Here is a 17,574-nt window from a genome sequence, read left to right as displayed (position 1 = left end):
ATACGAACCTGCTGTTTCATCTGTTAAGAACTTTTGTTGGCTTTGCTTTCCAAAGACATCTCAAATCTGTCTGCTTCTTGCCATATCCACCACTACTGCCCTAATCCACAAATTTTCCTCCCCCCAGGACTGTGACAATTTCTTCCCAGCTGCTTTACTCTTATCGTCTTATTCATCTATATCCTCATAGCAGAATAAAATTTTTAAAAATATTAATTAGATTATGCCATGCATCTCTCCTCAAAATTCCACAGTGTCTTTCCCTTGCATTTTGGATTAAATCCAAATTCTGTCTTAAAAGGCCTGAAATGCTGCAGCATTGGTTTACTTCTCTGTTTAATTTCACTCATTCCCCTCCAGTCATATTGGCCTTTTTGTTATTCTTATATCCAGCTTGTTTCTGCTCCAGAAACAAAAAACAGTTGCTGAAACCTCTTTTCTGGAAAGCTCTTCTGGTTGAAAATCCTTTTTCCTGGGTACACAGGACATCCACTTAAAGATTACGTTTTCAGCATCTCTTGTCATAGGAATGGCTAAGTTGGAGCCAATGGGATAATGGGTGGTAAAAATGTGTATAACTTGTGGGTCTGTAATAACTTAAAGAGAAACTTCATTCCCTGAACTTTGACGTTTTCCTCATTTTGTTTTTTTGGTCTTAAATGTGAATTTATTGTAACCACACAAGTGAATACCATTGTCTTGAGCATGACACTGATTGATAGAGCTTGTGGAACAAAGCTGCCTCACCGGCCTGGACCAACCACATTGTTACTTGAAAGAGAAATGCATTTCTAACTTATTTAAGGCACTGCATTTTTCAGCCTGATTGTTACAACGCCTCAACCATTATTTTAATTGTTACAGTCTTCTCCAAATCTTCTCATGGTTTATTTTTCACATAATTTAGATCTCTTCACATATGATATATGTACAGTGAGGACTTTTCTTAAATAACCTTCATCCCTGAGTCAATATCCATCTAACTTGCTTTATTTGTCTACAGCCATACCACCCTGAATGCGTCTGATCTCATCTCATCTATATTGCTATATTTTTCTTCATATTTGAAAAAGAAACAAAAAGGAAAAGCAGCCATTGACAGCAATCAGCTGGGAGCTGGCCTGGCACCAACAGCTAGGCTATGGTGCCCTCCAGTTAAACACAGACAATTTCATAGAATAAAACTTCAGACAGGGTCATTCTAACCGTGATGCAAAAGACAATAAACATGACCACGCTATAATCGTGTCTGAGCAAAAATCAAAAACAAGGACACCACAAACCACAGAAATGATCAAACATCCTCCTTTCCCACATAATTTGAGTGACTGCTGTTTTAACTAAGCTCTATTTTTCTACCTCTAGCATAAAAACCACTATAATACCCAATCAAAGAAATACCCTCACTTTCTGAAAACACCCAAACCAGAGAAAAACCACACTTTCAGAATATTCTTCAAATCACAAGTCTAAATCCTGTAAAAGGCCCCTACATATGCCCTGTTATTGGGAGGTCCCATGGTTTTCCATTGAATGAGATCTCCAATACCAGCAAACCCAACCTTGTGGGAGAGTGTGGTCTTTGGCTGGTAGACATCAGCACAGCACATATCATAACTTGAAATTATATAGTAATTTATTTGTTCGCTTGTTTATAATTTTTCACCCCGGCTCGAATGTGTAAACTTTGTGAAGACAGGGATTTTGTTTTTCTTATTCGTAGTTGTATTCCCAAGGTTGACCACCAGGCCTGGTAACTGTTAGTAAGGATTTGTTTAATGAATGAATAAATCAGCAGCAGAATTGCCTTTTCTCTTATAATAAGAGGTTTTAGACATAGTTTCTACACATTTTTAAGCCCGAACTTAGAGATTACACTTCAGAAAGACTGGTTATGACCTCAGATATCCACAGAAAGTCCCTGGTCTTTTGTGAAGCAACACAGAATGTAGGAGGTTAAAGCTCACCTTCACCTGGGGAGATTACGCTTCATTTTTTGTCTCTTAGATTCCCTTCTGTGAGGAAAACAAACAAAAATGCCAAAGTGAAATTGGCAGTACAGTTGACCCTTGAACAACATGGGGGTTAAGGGCACTGACTCCCTGTGGAGTTGGAAATTCATATATAACTTTACAGTCAGCCTTCCTTATCCATGGTTTCGCATCTGCAGGTTCAACCAGCAGGGACTGTGTAGTACTGTATAGTATGTATTCATTGAAAAAAAATCCATGTGTGAGTGGATCTGTGCATCTCAATCTCATGTTGTTCAAGGTCAACTGTAGTTAAAAGGGGAAGGAAGGGATTTGTGAAATATAAAGAGAAAGTACTAACATGAACTGGTATTTGAATGTAGGAGGAAAGAAGAAAGGAATATTCTAGATTATTTTGAGATTTCAAGTCGGGAACCTTGCTCTATATTTGCAAATTTTGAGATTTCCCTTAGTTTGAGCTAAGTGAAACTTAAATATTTAAATCCAGTCCCTGCTTAGGAGTCCGCCAAGATGAAAACATCGAAGGCTCCTGAACTCCTTCTCCCATAGGCACGCCAAATTAACAAGCACCCATGGAGCCATTTCCTCTGAAAGAAATCCAGAGACTAGCTGAGCAACTTCTACACATTGGGCAAATGAGAAAATACCCAGATTGAAACAGGTAGGAAAGGTTGAGGCATGCCCTCACCATACAACTCACCCTGGCACCGTGCTATACATTTGGGAGGGAATGCCCAACTCCTAGTGTCACCTTCAGAAGCAAAAGATTTGGACTGTACATCTGGTGCCCCTACTTTTAAGACTCCCATTTGAGGGACAGGCTCCCCCAAAACACTCAGCCCTGAAAGCCAACATGGCTTATGTCCATGAGACCCATAAGACTATGATAAACAAAAGAGCAGTTCTTAACAGGCGTGTTCACGCTTGCGCGGTGTTGTGTACTTGTTTGACATGATTTAAAATCCACTTGCTTTTTGTTCTAAGAAGGAAGTTGTTTACACTGAGAAAGCTGTGTCAGGATATCATCATTAACGTGAACACTCTAGCTCAGCAATTGACAGGCACAGCTGGGGCCTTATTGATAAGAACTGTTGTGAAAGAGTGACTCTGGCTGGGGGATTTTAAGCTCTAAATACTAAGAGGTTTGACCAGCAACTCGAAAGTGTTCAGTCTGGGCAAGGCTACTCTTTGCTAATCGAAACAGCTTTCCAAAGATCTCCTGGCTGGGCAAGGCGACTCTTTGCCAGGCAGTGGTGAAAACTATGCAGAGGCCCCGAGAGGAATATCATCTTTCCCATCAACACTGGCATCTTTGTTCCCAGCAATGGCTCTAGTAACAAGGGACTTTTGCTTTGGCACTGGCTGCTGGACATCAGCTCATGGCTGGCTAAGCTGACCCTCCCAAGAACAACTCGTAGAAAGGTACACCTCAACTAAATTTGGGCTTTATCCCTTTTCTCTCCCCCTTGCCTGAAACAATATTGTGATTAATCTGTTGTTGGTTTGGAGGACATGGAATCAACCTTAAGTGTCCATCGACAGATGAGTGGATAAAGAAGAAGTGGCACATATATACAATGGAATATCACTCAGCCATAAAAGGAAACGAAATGGAGTTATTTGTAGTGAGGTGGATGGACCTAGAGTCTGTCATACAGAGTGAAGTCAGTCAGAAAGAGAAAAACAAATACCATATGTTAACACATATATATAGAATCTAAAAAAAAAAAAAAAAGGTTCTGAAGAACCTAGGGGCAGGACAGGAATAAAGACACAGACATAGAGAATGGACTTGAGGACACGGGGAGGGGGAAGGGTAAGCTGGGACGAAGTGAGAGAGTGGCATGGACATATATACACTACCAAATGTAAAATAGATAGCTAGTGGGAAGAGGCCGCATAGCACAGGGAGATCAGGTCAGTGCTTTGTGACCACCTAGAGGGGTGGGATAGGGAGGGTGGGAGGGAGATGCAAGAGGAAGGGGATATGGGGATATATGTATACATATAGCTGATTCACTTTGTTATACAGCAGCAACTAACACAAAAATGTAAAGCAATTATACTCCAATAAAGATGTTAAAAAAAAAAAGTAGTTTATTTCTTTACTGGCTTATTAAGAGACATTATCCTGTATACTATTGGCTTCTGAAATTATCATAATTTCCACAGTGAACCTGTGCTAGATAATTTATTGGCAAAGCAATCTCAGTGTCTGAATATAATTTGCCACCAGCTAAAGCCCGTGACTATCCCCCCCAGGGCTCAGTATAGAGAGAGCGGGCAAAACCGCCCCTCTCTCATTGTTTCCCTACAAAGGGTCTGTCTGCATACTAATTTTATTTATTTTCTTTTCTCCACTTTTTTTTTTTTTGGCTTGGCTGTGCTGTGCCGCTTTGCGGGATCTTAATTCCCCAACCAGGAATCAAACCTGTGCTCCTTGCAGTGGAAGCTCTGAGTCCTAACCACTGGACCATCAGGGAATTCCTTGACTTCTAATTTTAGCAAAAATGTAGGGGCTGGCTGTGATCCTCCCCAGAGAACTGGGAAACGTGTGGACATTTTCCCTACCTCTCCTTCTGGCTCACTGCAACAATAAAACGAAGCTGCCAGTATCTCCCTGGATGGAGCTTACACACACTTCTGGTGCCCCAGGCTTTGTAGCTGCTGCCTGAGGGATGGATTCCCCAAACCACTTCCAAGCTTATCTCTATGCTATAATTATTTTTGGAAGTCTGAATTAATATTGGACAAAATTGTAAATAAGCAATTTTTCCCTATTTATCTTCTGCCACCCATCTTTTATCATTTTTTCCTCCTCTGAGTGACAAATTTATAATGTGGCTCTCAGACCATTTCATTCCCCCTAGTAAATTTATTAACATGATTTTAATTATTTTTCTTGGAATCAAACCTTCACCTGCAGGAAAGAATCTCATATTTGGAAATCATTCATAGCAGCTACAGAAATATTGAAACAAATTAGTCTCATTTATTCATTTACTCAACAAATATTTCCCGAGCTTATTCCAGGTATTGGGGTAGGCACAGGGGATAAAGCTGTGAACAGGACAGACTAGGTTGTCTCCATCATGAGCTTCAAGCTCTTGTGCAAAGCCCCTCTTCCCCTACCTTTCAGGTTCTGCTTTCTCTGCCCTTTTGCTGATCATGCAACATAAAGCCAAGGATGAACAGTTCCCTCTGAAACAGCTTCTCCTCCTGTTGAAGAGAGGGTATGTGTGCTGGTAATTACCATGTTGTCTTTGCTTGGCTGGGGAGGAAAGAGATGTGACCTTTCCTGTATGATATGTTTAACTTCTTCTCATTCTGTATTGAGGTACAGAGTATTGAAGTGACAGGTTTTAGGGCCACAGAGCTAATTCATTACAGAACTGGGATTAGAAACAAGGTGTATTTATTCCTTACGTAAGCTCTTCATCAAGAAAGACTTCCCAGTTGTGGCATGCGAACTCTCAGTTGTGGCATGCATGTAGGATCTAGTTCCCTGACCAGGGATCGAACCCAGGCCCCCTGCATTAGGAATGTGGAGTCTGGAGCCACAACTAAAGAGCCCGCCTGCTACGACTAAGGAGCCCACCTGCCGCAACTGAGACCTGGTGCAACCCAATAAATAAATAAATAAATAAATAAATAAATAAATAAATAAATAAATAAATAAAAGAAAGACTTCCCAGGGCAAATAAAGCTAGTCCATTACAAAGTATCAAACTACTCTGCTAGGCGGAGCTTACTTAGAAATGGAGAGCGCAAGTCCCAAGTTGGAGCCAGGGAACTTGAGACGAATTTCGTGTTTCTGTGGCTCACAGACCTCTAGACCAGTATTTCTCAAATGAGGGTTGGTTTCTTCATCCGAGTAAAAAATACAGATTCTATGACTCTATTGCAGATTTAGTAACTCAGAATCTCTGAGGGGGAAGCTTGATATTTGTATTTTAATAAGCTACACAGGTGATTTGGATACAAAGTCAAATTTGGGGAACAGTTTGCTATTTGTCATTTTAGAGACTTATTTTCCAACCAGTAATCTGTTTGATTTAAATAGATTTTCTTTGCATCAAGTTTCAGGCTAAATAAAAAACTTAGTATTAACTCAGATAAGGAAACAGATGACAAGAACTAAAGCTGTTTTAAAATTTCCTAGTCTTTCTTACAGGGTTATATAAAGATATATGCAAAAGTACTAGAAACCCTAAAATCACGAAATAAAGTTTTATTATGTTGCCCTCCATTACCACTCACAAATATTTATTATTTACTTATTAATATAAGTTGAGGAGGGAATGGGGGGACCATTTTACTTTATCTGCCCTGATTTCTTACTCCATAAGCCCTCCACCTCAGACTAAGATAGGAAATCTGATAGGGTGCCACATCTGGGGGGCAAAATTTCATTCTGGTAACTGATTTTTGAGTTTTCATCTGAATGATTGTTGATGGTATAGAAGTACTCTTTTTTTAAAATAAATTTATTTATTGATTTATTGTTGGCTGCATTGGGTCTTCGTTGCTGCGCGTGGGCTTTCTTTAGTTGTGGCGAGTGGAGGCTACTCTTCGTTGCGGTGCGCGGGCTTCCCATTGCGGTGGCTTCTCTTGTTGCGGAGCACGGGCTCTAGGCACGTGGGCTTCAGTAGTTGTGGCTCACGGGCTCTAGAGCACAGGCTCAGTAGTTGTGGCGCATGAGTTTAGTTGCTCCGCGGCATGTGGGATCTTCCCAGACCAGGGCTCGAACCCATGTCCCCTGCATTGGCAGGTGGATTCTTAACCACTGAGCCACCAGGAAGTCCCAGAAGTACTCTTGAAGTCAAAGGAACTTGATGTAACAAATCAGCCATTTCACAGGATCAGAACAGTGCAAGGCTTTAAAGTTGTGTCACTGATAAAATGTAAAACTATAATGAAAATGAGCATGAACTCACCTTCTGCTCTGAATTGATTTAAGTGTAAAAATACATCTAAATAAGCCACAAAGAGTCCAGCATGGCACACACTAATGCTTGGTGTATGACCTATCTTCTTTGCTTCATCTTCCCTCATAGTCACATGCTCCAAATCACTCTGTGATTTTTCTCTTGTGCTTTTTGCTCCATACCTTTTCTCTTGCCATTTCTTCTACTTAGGATTTACTTCTACCCTTGTCCAATTGATGACGTCCCATTCTTTTTGAGAAACATTTTCTCACCTACCAACTCACCATCCAAAGCTCAGTTAGGTCTCCTCTGTATTTTTCCTCTGTGCTGCTATAATCCCTTGTGTATGTCCCTGTTAGCACGTTTCCTGCATGGTATAATAGATTGCATACGTCTCTGAAAATAGGTCAAACTTCTTTAAGTTAGATATTATGCCTTGTTCATCTCTATATCCTGTTGCAGATCCTGGCATGCCCAGGAAGATGTTTTTTGAATGAATAAACCATTGCTTAGCTGAGATAAGCAGTGATTGCAATCTCTTACTTTCATCCCACTCCTCTGAGGATAACCCTCTAGACAGATGCCCCCAGAACCAAATCTATCGCTTTGTAGACTCAACTATAAGATTATCTGTGGATACAGGGAATCTACTTATAGCAGTTATCATGTTCTTACTTCACAAGGGCAGTGGAGCTCTTCCCAGATTTGGAGTGCCATCAGCATTTTAATGAGCTAGTGGCTTCAGGGGTTCACTTATCCAGCTCAGTGTGTGATAAGTAGCATACAAAGTGAAGTCCTTGAGAGAGAGCAATCCTACCTGTCTGATATCCATCCAGGAAGCATCCCTGCTGTCCAGCCAGGAAGCATTGGAAGCTTACTCTTTTCTTATAGAGCCCAGCTACCCTGGACAACAAATTGATTCCTTCCACCAGGCATTGCTACCCTGACCAAGATCAACACAAACCAGTTTTTCTCTAATTAAGAACAACAGCCTAAATACAGTTAGGATTTCTGTGACGGAAAATCTTTCAGTGCTTTGAAGATTTTTGCAAAGCTTCATTAGATTGCATCTGATTTTACCTTGTTCCAATTTAAATTACTTCAGACTTTTATAGGGCATCCAATATATGGACTTTCACTTTAGGGGAAGAATTCAGATGAATACTGAAATACTAGCAACTGGAAATATGTGCCAATGAATCTAAGTAAGAGTTTTTGAGTGTTCTCAGCAAGGTCCTGGGGAAAACTAAAGTGAGGGAATTTAAGCCATGTCTTGTGATCTTATTGGTAACTTTTAAAAGGAGGTGTGAAGCTACACACTGTGCATCTGCATTTACCATGGCACAGCCTCATGAAAGACAAGGCATCTGGCGTTTACAACAGAAGCCTTCATGTTTCTGGATTTAAATTCAATAAGTGTTAAAATACCTTCAGTGTCATACTTGCAAAGCTTAATTTCTGTTCACTTAAGAATTTCCCACTTCTTCAGTAGATAGAAGCCTGCTGTTTAACTGTGCAGCAATCTGACTCATTTGCTGTTCCTAATCAATGTTTAATCAAGAGAAAGCTGCCTACAGACAGAGCAGTTTAGAGATGTTCCATTTATTTCTTCCTGCAATGTCTACCTGATATCTAAAATGTGCTGAAATGAAACCGACAAAGGACTGTCAAAATATTTTCATGAAATCTCTGGGAAACAGTCACAAAGATACTAGAGTAAGTTCCATGTCCATATTAGCTTTATAAGAACATCATTCTTTCAGATTTAAAGTCCTGAGATTTTGTTTTATTTTCAGAATTTTCCCCAAGAACTCTGATTCTTATTTCACCCAGATAGAAGTCAGAGTTACAGTTATTAAATTAATTTGTTTACTCTTTTAATTAACAAATATTTCCTCAGTACCTACTCTCTGAGGCACTGTGCAAAGCATTGGGACAGCAAGTTGAAGACATACTTCCTGTGTACAAATTATATCTTTCCAAATCACATGCTATGTCCATGTGACTAAATTGGCCAATGGGATGTAAGCGAAACTGTTAACGTGACGCCTTCCTAGAATCTCCTTGAAGAGACAACTGACACAAGTCTTTATACCTCGTGTTTGATCTTTCCTCCATCCTGCCCTCCTGGAACACAAATACCATCTTGGACTTTCATGTCCAGAGAAACACACTAAGTGTGGCACAGTGACCTGGAAGGATCTCAAGTCCCTGAGAAGCAGAGCTTATTTACCAGCATTGGATCGTGTACTTCTGAATTTTCACATGAGGAAAAAACCCAGTTGTTTATGCTTTGTTTAGCTGATGGTAATTTTAAGGTTTTCTGTTCCTGCAGCTAAAATCAATACTTTACAAATCAACTTCTAATCCCCTTTTGCTTTATAAATCCTTCATGATGTAGACCAGAAATCATGGTTCCAGAAAGCATTCCCTGACCAAGACCAACAAAATCAACTAAAATGTAAAGTAAAATAAATGATCAATCATGCAGCATAAATAGAAAATATGATAGAAAGTTAAGAAAAATAGAGGATTGAAAAAATGGGGAAGCACTGAACTATTTGAAAAGATTTCCAAAAACTTACAGAAAGTTTAATAAATTTTATGCAGGGTAAAGAAAAAGATATTTATATCTAGACAATTATTAGTGAGACTTCAGAGCACAAAGAGAAGATCTTCAAAGCAGCAAGCAATTCCTACCTCCACAAGATCAAATCACCTGCACAAAAGTTAGCTAATAGACTGAGCTCAGTTCTCAATGGCAACAATAGAAGTTAAAAGATCTCGAATGATGTCTTCAGTGTACCAAGAGAAATAATCTCTGCTTAGATTTCTATGCCCAGTAATAGGAACTTCCAAGAGCAGTTGTGAAATAAAGACAATTTACTTAATTTAGAGATTTGACACCATAAAAAATGATTTGCTAAAGAAAATAATCCCATAAAAAAATCTGAGATGCAAGGAGTAGTGACTAGAGATATTGGTAAATATGGAGGTAAATCAAAACACCAATACACTATTTTAATGAGAGTAATAAATATATACTTCCAAGACTTTTTTTTTTAAAACCTTAACAGAATGAAAATACTGGTCAGCAGTATCATACTAGAAAAAAGGGGCTTGGGGTTAAAGCATTTAAAGTTCTTGAACTATTTGAGAAGATCTTAATATTCTGATCAATGTATGATTTATTAAAGTATTAAATACCAAGATAAGAAGTATAGAGAGAATAGCTTCAAAGCTGGTAAAAAAAAAAGGGGGCGGGGGAGGATGAGATAAGTAAATAAAGGGAAAAATAAGCTTAGTAAATCCTGAGGATGGCTTTAAAAGAAAAAGAAGAGAAAAATAAATAGGAAATACAAAAAAAAATCAGTAGTCAGATGTGGACCTTTCTGGAATGGTGGTGTGAGGTGCTCCGTGAAACCTCTTTCTCAGAGATACATTTTATAAAATTGGTCAAAATATCAAAAACAGTCATTCAAAATCTGTACAAATTGATTAAAGAGATTATAATAAATTGAGATGCATTTATTCAACAAAACCTACAAAACTTAGTAAGAACAGGGGGCTGCCATGACATTCAAACTAAGGGCTGCACCCCTCTCTCCACAACTCTGTATTGTGGGAGAGCTGCTCTGTTCAGCTGGACCACAGAGTAGCAGTTCCCTCTTTCTCCAGCTTCTGGATGGACTCAGCAACAGGTAAACATGGGCAGATCCCATGGGACACATCACCATCAATTGACGAATAGGTAAACAAAATGTGGTACATCTCAAAAATATTATGCTATATAAAGAAGCCAGTTACAAATAGCAATAACTACATATTAAATGATTGCAATTATATGAAATAATATTGTACAACAGGTGTACAACACAGTGATTAGATATTTTTATAGATTATACTCCATTTAAAGTTATTATAAAATATTGGCTATATTCCCTGGGCTGTACAATATATCCTTGTAGCTTATTTATTTTATACATAGTAGTTTGTATCTCTTAATCCCATACGCCTATCTAGCCCCTCCCTCCTTGTCTCCCCATTGGCAACCACTAGTTTGTTCTCTATGTCTGTGAGTCTATTTCTGTTTTATTACATTCATTTGTTTGTTTTAATTTTTTAGATTCCACATATAAGTGATAACATACAGTATTTGTCTTTCTGTCTGACATTTCACTAAGCATAACACCCTCCAGGTCCATCCATATTGTTGCCACTTCATTCTTTTTGATAGCTGAGTAATATTCCATTGTATGTATATAATTTTTATCTCAATGTCAACTTTTTTCGCTGAATAAAAATTTAACTGGGTCAAGAAAATAGTCTTTGAAAATCCACTCTCTACATGTGTCTCAAGTTGTTCTTTAGTGTACAATAAAGATGGTTAATACTATATATATATATATATGCCAAATCTTCTTTATCTGTTCATCTGTTGGTGGATACTTAGGTTGCTTCCGTATCATGGCTATTGTTAATAATGCTGCTGTGAACATTGCGGCACATGTATGTTTTCATTTTCTTCAGATTTATACCCAGGAGTGGAATTGCTGGATCATATGGTAACTCTATTTTTAGTTTTTTGAAGAACCTCCATACTGTTTTCCAAAGTGGCTGCACCAGTTTACATTTCCATCAACAGTGTAGGAGGGTTCCCTTTTCTCCACATCCTTGTCAACATTTGTTATTTGTAAACTTTTTGATGATAGCCATTCTGACAGGTGTAAGGTGATACCTCATTGTGGTTTTGATTTGTGTTTCTCTGATGATTAGTGATGTTGAGCATCTTTTCATGTGCCTGTTGGCCATCTGTATATTTTCTTTGGAAGAATGTCTATTCGGGTCTCCTGCCCATTTTTTAGTTGAGTCGTTTGTTTTTTTTTTTTTTTAATATTGAGCTGTATGAGCTGTTTATATAGTTTGGATATTAACCCCTTATTGGTAAAATGATGCAAATATTTTCTCCCATTCAGTAGGTTGTCTTTTTGTTTTGTCAACGGTTCAAATTAAGAACTTAAACAAACTAAAAAAAAAAAAAAAGAACTTTAACAAGCTAGAGAATATATAGGTAGTGAAGATAAGAAGAAGAATAATGCTTTAAAATGAGTCATAAGGACTTGGGGTGGCATAGCTTTGAAAAAAGAAATTTTAAGTAGGACATAAGTGACTTCAAATATGTGAGAGGATTTCGTGCAGAAGAAGGTTGAATTGTCTTGTTTCCCTAGTGAGTGGAATCAGAATGGCTTCTAGGATTCCAGCCTGAGGAATTAGGGACACTAAAAGACAGAAATGTTGTTCTCTTTGTTTTCTGTTCAGTGGTTACTGTTGATTCTTTTGGGTGGGTAGGTAGATGTACTAATTTCCTAGGGTTGCTGGAACAAAGTTTCACAAATTAAATGGCTTAAAGAGCAGACATTTATAGTCTCCCAGTCTGGAGGCTTGAAGTTCTAGCTTAAGGTACGTGCAGGATAGGCACCTTCTGAGGGCTATGAGGAAGAATCTGCCTCTCCTCTAGCTTCTAATTGTTTGCTAGCAATTTTTGGCACTCCTTGGCTTGTGGAAACATCAGCCTGAGCTCTGCCTTCATCTTCACTGGCATCTCCCTCTGTGTGTATGTGTATGGCCAAATGTCCCCTTTTTATAAGGACACCGTCACACTGGATGAGGGGCCCACAGTACTCCAGTATGACCTCAGTTCAACTTATTACAATTAAGTCTAATGGCAATCGCCCTATTTCCAAATAAGTTTACATTCTGAGTTATTAGGGTTAGAACTTCAACATAGGGTTTTTGAAGGGACACAATTCAACCCATAACAATAGGGAAGTCACAGTTCAGGAGTTGACATTGACTCATATTGGGTTTCATATATGTTTGAGACATCCTTTGATATTCCCAAATGTAAATTGTCTGGTAAGTGGTTGAATATAGGAGATAGCATTTAAAGGAGAGGTCAAGCTGGAGGTACAAATTATAAAATTAAAAATCATAGTTATATAGATAGTGTTTAATGGCATATGCATTGCTATATTAATTAGGGAATGATAATAAAGAGAAGAGAACTGGGGACTGTACATTGAACTTTGTTGAAGGAAAATGAGAAGTATCACATTCATTCATAATATCATTATTCAGCTATCTGTAAGGGTATAGGGAAAGTATTGTATGGAAGACAGAGACATGAGACTCATTAATTAAAGGAAACACTAAAACGGCTTTACCTTCCAGAACAAAATATAAAGGTAATATATTCTGACCTTCATCCTTTTATACTGTCGTTCTTTCTCTCATTCTCTTTCATTCCAATAACAATCAATTTAAAAATAAATTTCTCACATAACACTTTGTGTATTTATGTGTCAGATTGACTGGAGCTATAGAGGGGAAGAGTTGGAATAAGAGTATTTTGAATGGAAAATGATAAAAAAAACTTTAGGTTGGAGAACTTCTAGAGTTATTCCAAACTAATTTTGTTTTCCACCAGCCACTGATGACCTTTTCATTTTTAGTTCAGTTTTTCAATCCTAGTTTGGGAAATAATGTATTAAGTAAATGTGCTGAGACCAGAGTCAGAATCTCTATATATTTATGGACAAAGAACCAACATGTATTTTGGACATTTATGTGAACTACAAAGGAGCATGATGCCTTCAAAAAATCTATGATTTGATGTGAAGAGACTATTGTGAATCTTATTTTGCCCTCTTCCCAGGAATCCAAACAGTCTTTGAAATAAGTACACAGTTCTATTTGGATCCTTCAGCAAGATGCAAAGATGAAAACTACCCAGTACATTGCTGCCTAGCTCTTTGAAAGGAATCTCTCATCTCTTTGCCGTGGGCTATACTTCAACCTGGGTCATTCCTATGCTTTTGGCAATGGGTGATTTCTGAGAATCATTCTGACTGTAGCTCTTATTGAAGCAATCACCATGCTGCATCAATCCAGAGGAGTTATCAGTAATGACGCAAAACCTTCTGTTGCCTCCATTATTTGTTACTAAAAGCTAGGGAAAACAGCTCCTAGAACCATTCTGCCTCTGCAGCAAGGTCATACTCATTAACTAAGGGGTAGAATTATACATTTAGCCAAATGCTCTGGCCTATGGGTCAGAAAGGTTGCCATAAATATGTAAAGGAAAATAGCCTCTGTGATTTTATAAGGGACTAGGGAAATTTATGCCAATTTGGGAGTGAAGGAAAAAAGCTTTTTTCCTTTCTATAGCTCAGAGATAGGAAGTGATGAAATCACTCAACCTTACAATATCAAAAGGAAAAGTGAATGAAACACAAAGTTCAGTATATTTTGAAGGTTTTTTTTCTCAAATAATAAAGAGTGATCCAATTTTTACCTCTAGATTGGGATGGCCTAAAAAATATCAAGTTAATTGGCATTGACTACATTTACATGGTAGAAAAATATATAAGTAAAAACTGAGATGCTGTCAATATATTTTCACCCAAAGTTTAAACAGAATACATTTTCAGTAAAAAAAATATTCAGTTAATGTATACACATTCATTGCATTGCCTAGCCAAGTGTTTCCAAAGTATTTATATGTAACACTAGTCCCCTGGGATATTAACGTTTGTTTCAAAAACAAAAAGGGTTTCCAGACCTAGTGTGGTCACGCCCTTCAAGACATTGTACATAAACAATTGTACATGTCCTGCGACTGCTCATTACATTGTAGGTTCAATGGAACTCCACAATTTTGATGCCTGGTCTCACTTATAAGTAGTTTCCTATGGCTGGGGCCATGGGAAGCAATTACACTCCAAAGCCAGATGTGAAATCCAGGAGCTATAATTTGCAAAAAATAGCTTTTGCAACAATATAAGGTAATTATGCTGAGGTTTCATGGTGACATGTAAGAGATTTGACAACACCCACTCAGTTTTCAATGACCAGAAAGACCTCTTCCAGGGCAAGCAGGCTAGCACTGCCAGCTATTCCACTGTGTCTTCTAGGAGGAATTGGGAACTTGGGAAGTCACTTCCACTAAACATTGCCACAGTCTGCTAACTCCTGTATGTTCTGCTGAGTCTGTCACAACTTCTTTAGGATTTATTTGTCAGACTGCTCATTTTTGGCAAGCCTCTGGCCTGCTACTCAGAAGTTTCACACAAAATTTGGAAAATGCTCTGCTAAGCAATGTTAAACAATTTGTTTTACTTTAGGATTCTGTACAGCCCTTATTATGCTGATGTCTATTGAATATCACCATGAAGAAAATATAAGATATAGGATTTCCTAAAGTTATTGAACTAGAGAACCTCCTTTAATGGAATGTTTCTTGACAATGCCCATGTACACATTTTGAAAAATATCACCCGTATCAACACTAACTTATTTCCTGTACTTCTAGTACGTGCCAGACAAGGTCGTAGGTACTAAGAATCAAGGAGAATAGCTACCCAAGGTCACTGCTCTGTGGAGCCTCTTTTCTACACCTGGGAACAAAGACAATAATAAATAAGGAAACGAAGGAACTGACAATAAAATTTAACCTAGTAAGTAGGTCTATGAAAAAAATAAAACAAAATTACATGGAAAATTATGTGGGCAAATTTAGGATGGGTGATCAGACCCACTGAAAGATATGAAGTGGCTACTTCCTGGTATCTAAAATTTCAACTTCAGATACCCCATAGACTCGAGTTAATTATATGTCTTTGTAAATCTTTGGTAGAAAGTTTGACAAATTTCTATTTTCCTTGGTAAATGCAATACAAGAGCAAGATGAGAATAAATGTATTTTTTATGTTTAAAAATTTTACTGGGAAATATGATGCATAACCATGCAGAAAATCTAAAAGTACAGCTTCATGAATTATTATGAAGTAAAAACTTTTGTAAGGACCGTCTAGTTGAAGAAATAGAACACTGCCAGAGCCCCAGAATCCCTAGCCTGGACCTATCCCTAAGGGTAATCACTATCCTAACTCTTGTAGTAACTTTCATCTTTTTAAAATATATTTTTATCACAAAAATATGTTTCCCTAAACACTATCTTAGCTGTGCTGATCTTACACATGGAATCATGCACAACATATTCAATTGTGTCTTGCTTCCTTTGCGTGGCATTAATTTGTGAGTCATCCATATTGTATGGGACTGTGGTTCATTTATTTTTTAATTTTTAAATTATTTTTAGAAATTTATTTATTTTATTTATTTATTTTTGGCTGCGTTGGGTCTTCGTTGCTGCGCACGATGTTTCTCTAGTTGCAGCGAGCGAGGGCTACTCTTTGTTGCGGTGCACGGGCTTCTCATTGCGGTGGCTTCTCTTGTTGCAGAGCATGGGCTCTAGGCACACGGGCTTCAGTAGTTGTGGTGTGTGGGCTCAGTAGTTGTGGCGCACGGGCTTAGTTGCTCTGCGGCATGTGGGATCTTCCCGGACCAGGGCTCGAACCCGTGTCCCCTGCATTGACAGGCAGATTCTTAACCACTGCACCACCACAGCAGCCCAGTTCATTTATTTTTATTGCCAAATATAAGTCACCACAAATATCCACTTTCCCTTTGGTGGACATTTGGACTATTAAAAGTCTTTTGTTACCACAAATAATGCTGCTATAAATATTTTTAAATGTTTCTTGGTGCACACAGTTACATATTTATCTAGACTAGAGCATAGGAGTGGAGTTACTGGCTGCATTTCTTCAGTTTTCTATGGAGACCACACTGCTTTCTAAAGATGTCATATCAATTTATAATCCCAACAGTAATGTATGAAACTTCTACATCCTCGCCAACATTTATCAGCCTCAGCCTTTTTAATCTTAGCCATTCTCAGTATACACAGTGATGCTACACTTTGTTTTCAGTTTGCATTTCTTTGATGACTAATGAAATTGAAGACATTTTTATATCTTTACTGGCCATTAAAAAATCCTCATTTTGACATTTATTACCTAGAAATCAATTATATATATAAATATATATATTGCATTGTAATGTAAATATCTTTTTAGTAGAATTTCTGGTGATTTTCATTCTCATAATGGTGTTTCGAAAGAAAGAATTATTTTTAATTCTATTGTAGTCACGTTTGAAAATATTTTCTTTACCATTAATCCTGCTTGTGTTTAAGAATCATTCACTGTCTTGTCACAGATGTAGACAACAAACGTATGGACACAAAGGGGGAAAAGTGGGTGGTGGTGGTGGTGTGATGAATTGGGAGATTGGGATTGACATATATACACTAATATGTATGAAATAGATAACTAATAAAAAAAGAAATGATTTACTGTCTTGTAAATTTTTTGGTAATTTTCTAAAGGCTTTAGTATTTTACCCTTCTTATATAGAGCCAAAATCCACCTTGAAATAACTTTTGTATACATGTAGGGGAAGGATAAATTTTCTTTTTTTTATATGGATATTCATTTTTCCTAGCATTTATTAAGAGTCTTTACTTCCCCTACTACTCTAAAGTGCCAAATTTATCAAGAATTAAGTGTTTCCTTATGGTCTGGAATCTCTACTAAGTTCCATTGGTCAATTTTTTGTCCTTGAAGCAAATATTGCACTGTCATAATTACTGTAACTTTGTAATAGCTCATTAAGCAAGTCCTTTTTTTTCTTCCTAAAGAGTGTTAGTTATTCCTGGACCTTTGCATCCCATTGCAAATTTAGAATTAGTT

This window comes from Eubalaena glacialis, chromosome 11 (genome assembly GCF_028564815.1).
Source record: "Eubalaena glacialis isolate mEubGla1 chromosome 11, mEubGla1.1.hap2.+ XY, whole genome shotgun sequence".
Lineage (NCBI taxonomy): Eukaryota > Metazoa > Chordata > Mammalia > Artiodactyla > Balaenidae > Eubalaena > Eubalaena glacialis.
The sequence above is the reverse complement of the archived record's forward strand: the minus strand, read 5'-3'. Positions refer to the sequence as shown.